The sequence below is a fragment of the Protopterus annectens genome, chromosome 11.part0, assembly GCF_019279795.1.
Source record: "Protopterus annectens isolate FY-2018-M chromosome 11.part0, PAN1.0, whole genome shotgun sequence".
Taxonomy (NCBI): domain Eukaryota; kingdom Metazoa; phylum Chordata; order Ceratodontiformes; family Protopteridae; genus Protopterus; species Protopterus annectens.
The window spans coordinates 673,531,763-673,546,641 of record NC_056745.1 but is presented as its reverse complement, the minus strand read 5'-3'; the positions used below and the strand labels follow the sequence as shown (position 1 = coordinate 673,546,641).

The 14,879-nt window shown below is 39.8% G+C and overlaps 1 protein-coding gene across 3 annotated transcripts in view; it reads right to left on the bottom strand.

The window, feature by feature from the left end:
- The window catches only part of BCL2L14 (BCL2 like 14), a 554,792-nt gene that overhangs the window by 252,226 nt on the left and 287,687 nt on the right, over positions 1 to 14,879 (bottom strand). The window contains exon 1 of one of the 3 annotated variants that reach the window (XM_044088126.1): positions 10,490 to 10,605. The exons of the other annotated variants lie outside the window; for them this stretch is intronic. The gene's annotated coding sequence lies outside the window, so the exon portion shown is untranslated. Of the gene's footprint in view, positions 1 to 10,489; positions 10,606 to 14,879 lie in introns of those variants that run through there. 3 annotated transcript variants of the gene reach the window in all.

The following is a 14,879-nucleotide window of genomic DNA, read 5'->3' as shown; positions in this document are numbered from 1 at the left end:
ATTTCCCCACATTGTGTTACAATGAAAGTCACTTAGAAATCCTAACTGATGTACCTCTTGCCAACTTTAACACAAGAGAGACAGAGTAAGCAAGTGAGTGAGTGTTAAACATTCAAGAAAAAATAAATTACTGACCTGTGGTATTTTTTTTTTTTTTTTTTTTACATCAGATAGTTTTCTTCATAATTATATTCTACATCTGTAACCTTGATGATTGATTTTCAGAACCCATTTGTCTGAAATTGTCTGTTACCAAAGAAAAAAGTGTAGATTCAGACTTTCTGGAAGAAAAAAAGGGGCCAAGGTGGGAGGCAGTCACAAAGTCTCCAAAATAGCTGGACTGTCCTTGGTTTTGGGAAGTTTGAGACTTCTTTTTGGAATTGCTTGCCATTTCTTCTTAAACATCTGTTTATCTGTATTTTGTTAAGACTGTTTATTTTGCTTTTTGTGAAAACTGGATAAGGAGGTAGAAAATCCCTTGGAAAATTTGGAAAAGGATGGCTGAAAAATCATAAAGATTCCCCTGAATCACATTGCCTCTTTCATTGCATTTTTTGATTATCTCTGCAGCAGAGGGACCAAACACAATCTCTATCCACCAAACACAATCTCTATCCAAGGGTGTATTTAAAGTCTAATTTTAACATCTAGGAGGTTCTGAGAATGCAGCCATGCAAACCTTCTCAAAATAATACCGATGGTCACAGCACTGGAAGTAGTATCAGGGTCATACGCACCCTGTAAACTATGAGTAGTGGGTGACCTGTGCAACAGAAGAAACTAAATTATTTAAAGTAGATTTTTTTCCTCACGAACTGCAGATAAAACATTCCTTATACTTTCAGAGTTATTCAGAACAAACTAACATACTAGCCTCACAATTCAAAATTCTGAAAAGCAAAGTTGCAGAAGTATACACTTTTTCCCCGACACAACAATAATTTCCCATCCCTATCAGGAAAAGTAGGATTAGAACTGACTAAGTGCTTTGCAGCAGTAGGATCAACTAGAGCTATAGTGGGGTCAGGTATAAGAATATGGTATAAAAATGTAAAAGACTGCCGAACTTTATATATTCTATCTGCCTTTTTAGGGACAGCTGGCTGAATATCAGGAAAAAAATTGCCAGCACTAATACACACATCGTCTAAAGCAGACAGAACAGCAGAAACAGGTGTAAGATCTGGAAAATCCTTCTGTAACAACTCATAGGATTTTTTGAGGGACTGAGAAACCTCACTGTTCTTCCACTGAAAACACTGGCACATTCTAGCAATAGTCTCAGAGAAACCCCCACAGAGAGAATCAGAAAATGAGCACTTCTTTGAGTATAAATTAGAAATTTGAGGAAAACACCGTTATCTGTCCCAGCATTTTCTTGTTTACATTCAGAATCTTGAATCTTTTCAGGAAAATATGTATCCATCTTTCTTCCACCAGAAACTAGTCTACAAGGATCAACAGCCTGAATTAAATCCTGAGTCGGTGCCAGGAAACTACTCCTATCCAAAGAAATTTGAGGAAGCGTATGCTTGCTTTTTTGTTTCTTTTTGACAGAAAAAATTGGGCCAACTATGTTATTAATGGCAGCAGCAGTTTCCTCGCGATGGGTACAGTATTCTAACACAACAGGGAAACCATCCCTATTCCCTCTCCCAGCACTGAAAAGAGTGTCTCTCTCTCTGGCCCACTGAGGGGACCTTGACAGCCCCAGAGGGCATGTCTAACCCCAGGTCCATAGTGGCTTGTAGGTACAACACTAGAATTTCCAGGGTAAAAGATGAGTGGTCTGAGCTACAACACATGGTCTCCCACCTGCAGCTGAGGCAAATTGCTAGCCTGCTGAGGTGGCAAAGGCTGTTTACCTATTTTTTTTTCTTTTTGTGGCTGGAAAAGGGACCAACTAGGAGACTGGTGCACTGTTCCATGGTTAAGCCAGAAATGGTGCCTCTTTCCCAGGGAAGACAAGCAGCTGTAAACAATACTAGTATACAAAATTTACTTTATTTAAACAGAAAAACCCAGTAAAAAGCACTTTAAAACACTATGCCAGGCCCACAAAGTAAAACAAACAATTTCTCCACAGAAAAAAAAATGTTTTCAGTCACTTTAAACCACTGTTAAACTGACAGGAAAAATACCACTCATTTAAAAGTACATTACAGTCTTTTGACTGCCCATTAAAAGTCAACTCAAATAAGAAAACGTGAGTTTTTTTTCCCCAAAAGGAAACTTCTCTGTCCAGCAAAGGAACAGCACAAGCTGAAATTCGATCCTCGAAAGCCTCAGAGGAGTGTACTTTTCAGTGTCAATAAAGCTATGAAGGACTTTGAACCTGAACTCGTCTTTTAGTCAGTTCAGCTTGAGCTGCCTGACCGTTTGAGTAGGTGGAAGGTGCCCTGAAGCTTTGGAAGTTGTCTGGCCATTAAATCCTTGGCAGGACATAACCCATTTAGCAAAGGCTACTGCAGCAGTGATCAACATAATGAACATCTACACTACTAAAAATGGGTATGTATCTACCTCTCATCCTCTTGGAGCAAGAAATCTGAATAAAGTCATAAATAATGGGGGGACAAATGCACAAAAATAGGGACAAATTTTAAATATTGCTCTTAGAAATTTAAAATGTTGATAGGATAACAGGTTTTCCATTAGCATGAAGGTTAGTGTACAGTTCCAAAAATCTTTGCTATAATCAGTTTCTCATTGCTCACTGTCCTTAATACCCAGATCAGTTCAATCAAAACACTCTTCCTCACTTGTTATTTCTGCAAACAAGTATTCCAGATTGCTAATACCCCAACACCAGTTTTCCTCTCACATTGCTGACTGCTGATTTACTAAGGTTATTCCCAGACAACTGTTTATTGTAAGGTGGTGACATTTCTGTAGTCTGTTGCAATTTATAACGACATTGTATATCTTCCTATTTACTAAGCAGGTCACATCATGTTTTTTATAACATCGTATTCGCTATCACTTTGTTGGATTGCTTGATATTCTTCATTTTATTAATTTGTGTTTAAACTGTCCCCCATAAAAAGAACCAAACAAAACTAACCCAAACAGGCATACATATTTTTCAGAGGTAACCCTGGAGAACTGAGGAAGTTAAAAAATTAGACTGTATGAAAAATGATAAATGAATGAATGAATGAGGAAGACCTTCTTGCCACATCTTGTTTTTATTTATTTAAATTTGTTGACCAGGTTAGAACACTGATCTAACAATGACTAATTAGAGGTTCAAAGTTAAGAAGTGAGGAAGTTAAATGACTCACACTAATACAATATGCAAACAGATACGTACATGAGAAAGTCCATCTGATCATATGCAGATGATTTTCAAGAAGCAACAGGAATTACTGGAGTATGGATAAAATGATGCAAGAGTCACACACACTATGCAACAGAATACAGAAAGTCATGGGATCATGGTTAAAGCATACTTGATTCATTCATCCAAGTTTTGCTGCTTACCCTAGCCTCAATGCTGTGCTTCCACAAAGATAACAAAAATGAACATGAATCAAAAAGTACAAATTTTATATGGACATTTTAATTACAGTAAGGTATTTTTAAACTGTGATGCTTTATAGTTTTAAAATGGCTTAAACAAAGCTAAAGAATCTAATTTTAGAAAGGATGAAACATGCACATCCACAGCTAGTAGGGACTCATACCTCTCAACTGTACAGATTTTCCCAGAATGTCCAGATTTTTGCCTCATATTTTTAGTCTGTTTCTCATTAAAATTGTGGTTTTCTGGGAAATCATTGACAAATCATTGAGGTTTAAAGTCAGAAAATAATTACAGACATTTGAGTTTCAGATTTCATACTTGTCAGAAAATTCATGCTAATGCAGACTCTGTTATTCTATCAATTTTCTAAGTTTATAAGTGCAATACTTTAAAAATGCCCCTATTTTTGTGCCTTTGTCCCCCCAATTATTTATGGTTTTGTCCAGATTTCTTGCTTTAAGAGATTGAGAGGTATGAGTGGGGTATGGCTTTATTGGCCCGAATGGAACCATAAAGACTTGAAAAGTAAAAAAAAAAGCCATGGACATTCAGAAGCCATGTAGCAGAAAAACTTGAGGTCCTTATGCAGTCATTTGAATATATGACATGGACCTCCATTACAGGAGGTTTAAGGTGTCACATTGAAAACTCTTGCTTGGCTGGGTTTTCCTTGCAGTTTTTACTGAATGGTTTGTCTTTTTATCCTTTGGTTTGGATTTTGGATTCTGTATAACAGAAAATAAATGTAGTGATGTAATAACACTTTATCTTTATAAAATAAAACTGCAGGAATATTATAGTATTTTTTTTACAATTAATCTTGGAAAGCATTTATTTTATTTTAACTCTGAAAGGGTATAGCTGTTCCTTTCTTGGATACCAGGAAAAATGTATTTGTTTTTTTTTTTCCTTACTTTAATTTGAACAGCAAAGTAGTTGGATAAAAGGGGGTGGCTGGCAGTTATGCAAAACAAGGCTAGAAAGGAAAGACCTTCCAATAAAATCATAAAATAACATACATTAAGAAAAATAAAAAATAAAGTAAAAAGAAACATGTTTGTGAGATGGAAGATTCCAAGCTGTGGAATACATTAAATTTCTGTCAAGCAAAAAAAAAAAAAAAAAAAACACACTACAGGAGATAGTTGTACCACCAGTAAAATTATTTTGGTTAATTACAATAGGCCGGGTGTGGAATTAGATGCACTTGTGTGACTAGGTGAGGGAATGACATGTCAAAAGGAGACCTTAGAGAAAGTAAATTAAATCTGGGGATCCAGCAAAAACAAAACCCTTTAGGAACTATTCCAAGCTACATCCCTCTACTACCTGACACCTTGGTTAAATTCCAAGCACCCTCCATATCCAGTAAACACTTTGGCATATGAGAGCTATTTAGAAAATCTATGTACAGCCATATTGATAGCTGTATACAGTGAGCCGTGTCCACTTGTATTAAGAATAAGACAAACTCAAAAGACAAACTGCCCTGGTGTAATCACAATCTCAATTATGTAACAAAAAAAAAACAGTTCTTTGCCAAGCAAAGGAGGTACAAAGCCATACATACAAACCCCCCCTGAACAATCTAAATAGGCAGCTAAGAAGGTTAATTAATACTTCAAGGGTTAAATTTGAAGAAACTAATAGCTTCTCAGGCAAAGGACAACCACAAAGCTTTCTATAGCTATGTCCAAAACCTCAGGGAAATACACAACAATGTGCAGAACTTATTGTAAATGGTATTAACCACACTGAACACAACCTTTTAGCTGACAGGTTCAGCTCAAACCCCCCCCCCCCCCGATAGACCAAAGGAAATACCACAGCCACAATCCCCCCAAATGTTACAAGTGAACAGTCATAAATGAATTTCCAAGGCCAAAAACACTGCATCGATTGGTCCCAGTAACATCCCGGGATGTTTAATAAATAGCATGAAATATGATCTCTCTAATTTGAATCACTTTTCAACTGGAACCTACAGTCAGGTTTTCTGCCAAGGAATGGAAGATGGCTACAATCATTCTTCTGTACAAAGGTGGTCCCAACCACTGATCCGGGTAACTACAGGCCCAAAAGTCTTACCAGCCTCACATGTAAGGCCATGGAAAGAATCATGGATATGATAAATGAAAATATAGGTAACCTACCAATGCTGAACCCATCACAGTTTGGCTTTAAAGAAAGGTCATACCTATTAAATCTGGTAAACTTTTTTGAGAGGGTCACCAAAGCACTGGACGAAGGTAAGACTGTGTATACAGCTTACCTCGATGTGGTCAAAGCTTTTAATACCATACCCCACTTAGGCACTATAGACAAGCTCACTAATTTATGTACAAACCCTTTTATCACCTGCTTGATAGCCAACTGGCTCAATGATAGGACCCAAGAGGTCAAAACAGGTGAAGCCACCTTCACCAACAGGCCAGTCACTAGCAGAGTCCCAAAGGGCTTGGTACTGGGCCTGCTCCTTTTTGGCCTCTATTTCTCTGAAATGGAAGCAAATGCTGAAGGTTTATGGCTGACTAAGTCTGCAGATGATTGCAAGCTGGGGGTTATCATCGATTCACCCTGCAAACAATAGCATTCTTCAAGAAAGACTAACAAATGATGCCAAAACCATGGTCTTAAACACAATGCTAAGAAATGCATAACTGTACCCTTTGGGAAGTCAACCATCTCAGCTAATTACCATGTTGACAGTATGCCTCTAAAAGTCAACCTAGTGGTCAGGGATATGGGTATGTATGTAGACAGTAGCCTTATGGTGGTGAGAAAATCCTTTTATGTTGTGCAACTTATAAATAAAGGCATGGCATTTAGGTCCAAAGAGGTCATTATCACACTGTACTCCACCCTTATTAGACAAATCAGAGTACAATGTGGTTTACTATTGAAATGTCGAACGGCACTACATCGACTGTACTATAGTCGAACACGGAAGTTTGAAAATAGTAATGACAAAAAAACAATCTAGGACTGTGTTTTAACATGGGTCGAGGTAGGGGAGATGTTTGTAGTTCTGAATAATACTGAGCACCTTCCTCGACCCATGTTAAAACCATTCCTAGATTGTTATTTTGACGTCGACATTACTATTTTCAAACTTCCGTGTTCGACTATAGTACAGTCGACGTAGTGCCGTTCGACATTTTAATAGTAAACCATACAATGCTCCTATCGGTATGTACATGACTAGGCATACGCAGCAACTGGAGCGACCTCAGATGTTCCTTAGAAAATAAATACAAGATGCACCAAACCTGCCTTATGCAGACTGCCATAAAGCCCTTTCCCTCTACTCTGTCTCCTTTAAGTGATCTATGCCTGGCTTACAAGGCATCCCCAAACCCCACACTTCTAAATAGTTTAAGCACAACCTGGACCAGTGAATGGGGAACAGGAAAATTTACACTGGGCCTGGTACCCATGTCCCTTATGGAAGGCGGTAACATCTAAATAGGTTCATAGGTAGGTACTAGGCTATCTGCCCGAAGGCATTTATAAGCCTAGCCGGAATTGTGTTGGCTTTTGCCGCTCCTTAGATTAGTTCCCTGTGCCTCTGTCCAGCAGAGCCATTGAAGTGATCTCCGGGGTAAACTTTCTACTTCCCATCGACTAGTCAAGGTTTCTCTTGAAGATTGTTAGCGAGGTGTTCTGCCTAATGTAGATTGGAATCTTGTTCCAGAGCATGGGAAGTCTCTGGGACAGGAATCTATCCCTCCAGCACGTCCTATTCATTGTTGTGGTGATGTTTAGATCCCTAGAGCATGTGGATTGAGGGGATATGGTTTTCTTTGGGTGGAGCATGTCCATCAATTCTGGGTTGCATGTGGATTGAGGGGATATGGTTTTCTTTGGGTGGAGCATGTCCATCAATTCTGGGTTGGACATGGCCTTGTATGTCAGGCATAGATCACCTCTGAGTAGGCAGCATGCAACCGAGTACAGCTGGAGTTTCTTCAGTCGAGCTGCATAGGGCATCTGTTTGAGGCCAGTGATCCTCTTGGGGAGGTACTTCTGTGGTCTTTCCAGCTGTTGCAGGTGTCTTGTAAGGTACATCCCAAATGGGGCGTTGTACTCTATGATGGGTCTGATGAGTGATGCGTAGAGGGGCACAATGACCTCTTTTGCTCTGGATGCAAACCCTTTTGTGATTAGGTGGGCCACATAGAGGGATTTTCTAACCACTTTGGCAATGTGATTATCAAAGGAGAGATTACTATCTACTTGGGTTCTCAGATCCCTTATTACGTCTTCCATGTTTATGGGGCTACCACCTATGTGGTAGTTTGTGCGTACTTTGTTTTTTCCAAAGGGGATGACTATGCACTTTTTGGCATTTAGCTTGAGGCCATGGTTTTGACACCAGGTATCTGTCTCAGTGAGACCCTTTTAGAGGATGTCTGTGTCAGCTGGAGAGTCAATTATTGCCCCTAGTTTGCAGTCGTCTGCGAACTTGGTCAGCCATAGACCTCATGTGCTTGCCTGTACCTCCGAGAAGTATATGCCAAACAGGAGGGGTCCTAGGACTGAGCCTTGGGGAATGCCACTTATAACCAGTTTAGAGTCAGTAGCTCCTGCAACTCTTACCATGTGGGTTCTGTCCGTGAGCTAGTTGGCAACCCAACTCGTGATGTAGGGGTTTATGTTCAGGCTGGTGAGCTTGTCTACAATACCAAAATGGGGAATGGTGTTGAAGGCCTTTGCGAGGTCTAGGTAGGCTGTGTGGACCACCTTTCCCTCGGCTATAGCCTTGGTAACTGTCTCAAAGAAGTCCACCAGGTTTAGGAGGCATGATCTGCCCTTAATAAAGCCAAACTGGGTAGGGTCCAGTGTTTGGAAGTTCCCAATGTCTCTGTTAATGAGATCCATGACGATGTGCTCCATAGCCTTGCAGCCCAAGCTAGTCAGGCTTATAGGGCGATGGTTCTCGGGGTCTGTTGTGGTTCCACCTTTATTCAGCGGAATAACCATTGCACAGGCTATTAGGATACAGGAAATAGGTTCATAGGTTCATACTAGGCTATCTGCCCGAGGGCATTTACAAGCCTAGCCCATAGTTTTGTGGCTTACGCCACCCCTTTAGTATGGGGAACTATACCCATTATTTTGCTGTGCCTCTGTTGAGCAGTGACACTGAGGTAATCCCTGGGGTATATCTGCAATCTCCCATCCATTGGTCAAGATTTCTCTTGAACAAGGCCAGCGAGGTGCTCTGCCTCACATATACCGGGATTTTATTCCACAGCATAGGGAGTCTTTGGGTGATGAATCTATCCCTCCAGCACGTCCTATTAATAGCCGTGTCGAGGTTTAAGTCTCCCGCCCTTGTGGCTCTGATGGATCTAGATTTTTTGAGGTGAAGCATATTCATCAAATCTGGGTTTGACATGGCCTTGTATGTTAGGCAAAGGTCACCTCTGAGCAAGCGGTAAGCGACTGAATAGAGCTGGAGTTCTTTCAGTCGGGCAGCATAGGACAGATGTTTGAGACCCTTTATCCTTTTGGTGAGGAACTTTTGTGGCCTCTCCAGCTGCTGCAATGGCCTCTCCAGCTGCTGCAAGAACATGCACATGTAGGTTTGTATTAGGCTAACTACCCTTGCAATCCATTGTAAGCCTAGCCAATTATCCCTTGTGAGACTCAAACCCTGCACCTTGGGTTTGTAAGGCAAACACCTTAACCATTAGGCCACAGTAGAAATCATTATGCTTTCAGGAAAACTTGGCTAGGCTTAGAAAGGACCCCCGAGTCATTAGCCTATTAACAAGCTATGAATCTATCTAAGTGAATGTCTCATTGAGGGGTGTGTTATAATCAAACTACAAAGAAATAAGTAAATATTATTTGTTACTTGTGAAGATGATTCATCTGTCATATTGGATACTGATCTCTTCAGTTATTATTCTGTGTTCATCACTGCTGTACTTCTCAGGAAATGTTTCCTCTTCATTCCCACTTTGCACATCTGATGTGTTTGGAAACCTGGAACCTATAATCATATCTCCTTATTTTTATTTTAAATAATTTGTTATGGAGATGATATGTTGAAGAATAAGTTAAAATGAGGGAACATGTGGTCTGTAACTCAAACAAAACTAACTGCCTTTAAACGGTTTTAGTTACTTAAATGTGAGTTATCTGTGTCTGTATGTATGTGTGTGTTGCACACAAAATGCATCAAAATAAACTATTTGAATTTAAAATGTTGGAGATGGAGAACTCTCTGCTTGTTCCTTATACTTAAAATTAGCAGAAAAAGGCACTTAAGCTTTTAACCATTAACTTGGAACATTTATATATTTACAACATAAACTGATTAAAGGAAGGTTTTCATATTTTCAGGAAACAATTTGCAGAGATAACTATCAACTCACCTTACTATATAAAACAGAGAGAGGGAGAAAGAGATAACGTAAGGATAAGCATAACATTAAGCAGAGCGTGGTTGTGAGCATAAACATGATGGACAGGGCTGTAAATATAACAGTCTGTTTAAAAAACAGAACTGTCCTGAAAAAACAGCTGATTTCCTCTTGAGCAGATGTAAACCTTAACTGTACATCGGATTCTGTCTTACTTTGATTTAAATGCCTTTTTATCAACCTCAGATTAGTTCCTCATTTTCCCAGTGTTAATTAGAAATACAACAGAACCAGGGATATGGGTCACATCTTACTGAAGTACAGTTCTTCAGTGTGACAAAAAAGAGAGCAGTGAATAAGGCACCAGGAATAACACCTCTCCGGAAATACAGCAACAGCAAATGAACTTGCTAAACAACCAATAAGGGTATTGTAAATGTACTATACGTGTCAATATAATTCCACAAGTAATTCACAGAATAAAATACTTGCCAGTTAAAGGCAGTTCTCTATTACAGTGCACCATAAACTTAATTCGATATTAAAAATTAATTTACAAATATAAAACATAAACACTCGTATGACTTACTTGTTTAGTATAACCTTCCTGTCCTCAAATGTTTGTCTTTAGTTAGGGAAACTCGTAAACGAAATAAGTACTTGACTTGTTAAGCTCTTACAAATAAAGGGTGGGGACTTAACGCATGAGTCAGCATGCCCAGAGTTTAGTTTCAGTTTACAGCTGGAGTCACTACAGTCTGCCTGAAACTGAAAGGTTTACTGACTCAAAGTATTAACCTTTGTCACTACTCTGCCAACTTTATTCGTAGAAATGACACTGGCTCCAGGAAAGTACTTCACAGCTCATAAAGCCATATAAAAAGAGACGTACGCGTCACAAAAACAAAAAATGCAAACACTTTAGGGTACAATAACCAGGTACTGACATAGCTGGGAACTTTCTAAATAAACTGATTCTCACATGCTTTAAAACATGAAGCCCTCGAAAGCAACATTGTGTCAGTCTTAAAATTAAACTCTTGTATCTGTGATCCAAAAATCACAATTTTAGAAGTGGAATGCATGCATTACATGTATATAAATGTCACTCAGATTAATTAAACAGATATTTTCTTCTTGACATAGGAACCTAGAAATAAGGGAAAATAATAGGCAAATGAACACAGGGACCATAAGACGTCTAGCTATATACACATTCAAGTAGACACACCTAAAAGTTCTTGCCACCCTTTTTGAGTATTTTATTTTATTTTATTTGTATTTACCAGGAATGTCCATTGGTTATGAATCCATTTTCAGTGGAGGTGCAGTGGGTAGAGCTACATGAAGATAACAAGACAAATAAAAAATTCAACATTAATAATATAGAGGGTTACGGCCTCTTATGCTAACCATGTTATTATGGTATTCGAAATTCAGCTCGAGAGCAACATAATTGCAGGAAAAAGCCAGGGACAGTTTTTAAATACTACCTTAATTTATATAAGTTGCATACAGACACCTGTAAACTTTTGTGGATGTATGAGGAAATATATTCAAGGACTGTTGAGAGTAAAGGAATGCTCTTTTCCTGATAGCGGACCATAACAGCACTTAGATGGTGTGTACAAGGGAGTATTGTTGTAACAAATGTTACATACCTCTGAAGTCACTGTAGTGGTCGAGTCTCACCTTACAGAAATGCATATCAGATTTATCATTTTTCCGGTTCTAGAGAGTAATCAGGGCACTCCATGCACGACAATATAGTTACATGCAGTTTTTTATACAAGTAAAGTTTCTGAGAGCTGTAAAGATTACAAAATGTTCATAGATATATTGTGAGGTTTTATATATTAATAATATAAGTATATACATTGATTTGTGACAGACGGGTACCAGTAAGAGTGAAAGGGAAGGTCTACAAGAGGGTAGTGAGACCAGCTATGTTATATGGGTTGGAGACAGTGGCATTGACAAAAAGGCAGGAGTCAGAGCTGGATGTGGCAGAGTTAAAGATGTTTTTGCACTCGGTGTGACTAGGATGGATAGGATTAGGAATCAGTATATTAGAGGGTCAGCTCATGTTGGACAGTTTGGAGACAAAGCAAGTGAGACGAGATTGCATTGGTTTGGACATGTGCTGAGGAGGGATGATGGGTATATTGGGAAAAAGATGCTAAGGATGGAGCTGCCAGGTAAGAGGAAAAGAGGAAGGCCTAAGATAAGGTTTATGGACGTGGTGAGAGAAGACATGCAGGCGGCTGGTGTGACAGAGCAAGATGCAGAGGATAGGAAGAAATGGAAAGAGATGATCCGCTGTGGCGACCCCTAACGGGAAAAGCCGAAAGATGGTGATGATGATATACATTGTTAGATGTCAGATCGCAGATTTGTAATGTAATCAATTTACAGCTGGCAGTAGCCAACAATGAAATTTTAGAACTTTGCATGTGATGGTGTAAGGTGAATTAGCCAGGGCATTAACAGCAACCTAACCAAAAATCATGGAAAAGTTATTTTAGTTTAGAATTAAAGATACATGGACTATTAAGGGTCCTAACTTTGACAGGAATGGCCTTAGAGAGATGCAGTACAGGGCATCTCCTGCTAATTTATAGGATGTCTGAAACATGAGATGATGTTCATTGCTGGAGCATAGATGGTGGTTAAGGGAGTATAGTTGGAACATTGTGCTTATGGCAGGGCATATTTCTGAATGATGAACCAGATTGTGAGTAACTTATTCTTGAATATACTGCTTACTGCACTTTATTTCAGTCATTTTTTTGTTATATTGCATTTATTTCAACTGTATTTACTGCGTTTTAGCTACACACTCAAGTGTGCTAACCTGCACTGTGATTTAAAGTGTTTTAATTGCTATTTCAAGTGTATTTTCTGTGCTAAAGCTAAAAAAAAAACAAAAAAGTTCTAGCTTGTTTGCTCATTTTCCCACCTTTTTCTGTAACTAGAATAGTCCGGATGCAGATTTGCTATATTCTGGACTGTATTGTAGAGTTTGAGTGCCCCAGATCTTTCTGTGATAGAGGAAAGCCTTTCTGCTTATCAGTGAGAGTGGTAAGCACTATGTAGCCTATCTGCCACAAGAAGAGTGGTTTCTAGCTCAGAAATTGTAGCTTATTGGCCATTTGGGCAGCATTTCTATCCCTTTTAACTTTCTGCCTTAAAAGCCCATATTTGCATGGGTTTGCACATCGCACAGCACCGTTAAGCTAGGGTAAACTATTATCGGTGCCAGAAAGTCTACTGTTCAATTTTTCCATTAGATCTTGCTAGTTGTCTTCCCTCTCGCACTTAAACTAGCTTATTCATCTAGCACTTTTATCAGGCTTCTTGTAGCAATTATTGTGGCACACAAGTGCTACCAGCACTAAACTTTTTATAATGAAACAGATTCAGTACTTAATACCCACCCTTCCAGGCATATCTAAAGGTCAGTTCCCTGCACTTTCTCCTATTAACCTGGTGAACCTGGGCATTCTGAGGCAATGCAACTGCCTCATGTACATGGGCAACCCTTTCCTCTTACCTACCGACACCCAGACTTGCGAGAGATGCACTATCCAAATTGGAAGCAATGCACTCTCCAGCCAAAACTGGGATAGCTGGTCAAGAGGAGAAGGTCAACACTTGCACCACACCACATGGAACACATAGCACTCCAGAACAAACACCACCACAGTTCTCATATAAAAACACAAGCCACACACCCACCTTCACAAAGGCTCTCAATAGAAATCTACCCAAACAGCAGAGACCTCCAAGGCAGAAATGCACTTGACCATCACAGCATGGCACAAATCACAAGACACAAAGCTCACCTGAACAGTGTGCCACTCACCCAAAGCCCCTAAGACAAAACAGCTTGCCCAATACATTAGTCATAAGTGACTCAATAGTGAGGCACACAGACGTCCCACTCACTAGGTTGAATAAGGAGAAGGTAACAGTCAGCTGTCTGTCAGGTGCCAGGATCCGTCACATAACGCATGCACTCAGGTCACCCCATGGCAAGTACAAATATGACATTGTCATTGTACATGTTGTTGTGAACGACCTGAGACATACCTCCCTGGACTACATAAAAAGAGACATGGAGGACCTCTTGGATCACTAACATGGGCTGCCATTGCTCCGCACCAATAGTCAACTCCTCTCTGGTTAGATCTGACCATAAATTAATCACCTTGGATATCCACATCCCCCCCCCCCCCGCAAAGGTAGCCACCGTGAAAAACTTCTCCAAAGCTAACTTTGGACTCCTAAAACAGAGGTGGCAAACTTCACGACACCCATGCATATGGAGAATGGGTGGATAACTGCTGAATCATACACCAGTGCACTATACAAACACGTACACAAATGCATGGATCTGGCCATACGCAACAGAACAAAGATGCTCTCCTCCAAAAAAAGGAAGCCAATCTGGTGGTCCCCTGTCATAAACTCTACAACAGAAGAAAGAAACTGTTGCAGAAAAACAAAGTCACAAGACTGGAAAAACTCCCTTATTAGCCTCAACAAAATGTTGAGATCCCTCATTAAATCCTCTAATGTTAGCTACAAAACCAAGATTGCAGCAAATACTAAAGATAATCACAAAGCCTTCTATGGTTATGTCCAAAATCTCCACAGCAATACTCAGGTTTGCTCCGAGCTACTGCACAACAGCACCTCTTACACTGAGCCAACAGATATTGCCAATATACTGGCCAACAGATTCAGTGCCAACTTTACACCCCCCCAAGGGATCTATCACAATACCAATAGAATCCCAGGCACCCAATATTACTGCTGCACAAGTTAAAACTGCACTGTCCAAGGCCAAGAATGCAGCTTCCATGGGACCTGACAACATCCCTGGCTGTGTTCTACATGAACTACAAAATGAACTAGTACCTCACCTATGTGCCCTGTTCAGTCACAGCCTCACCTCAAGCTCTGTCCCTGCTGAA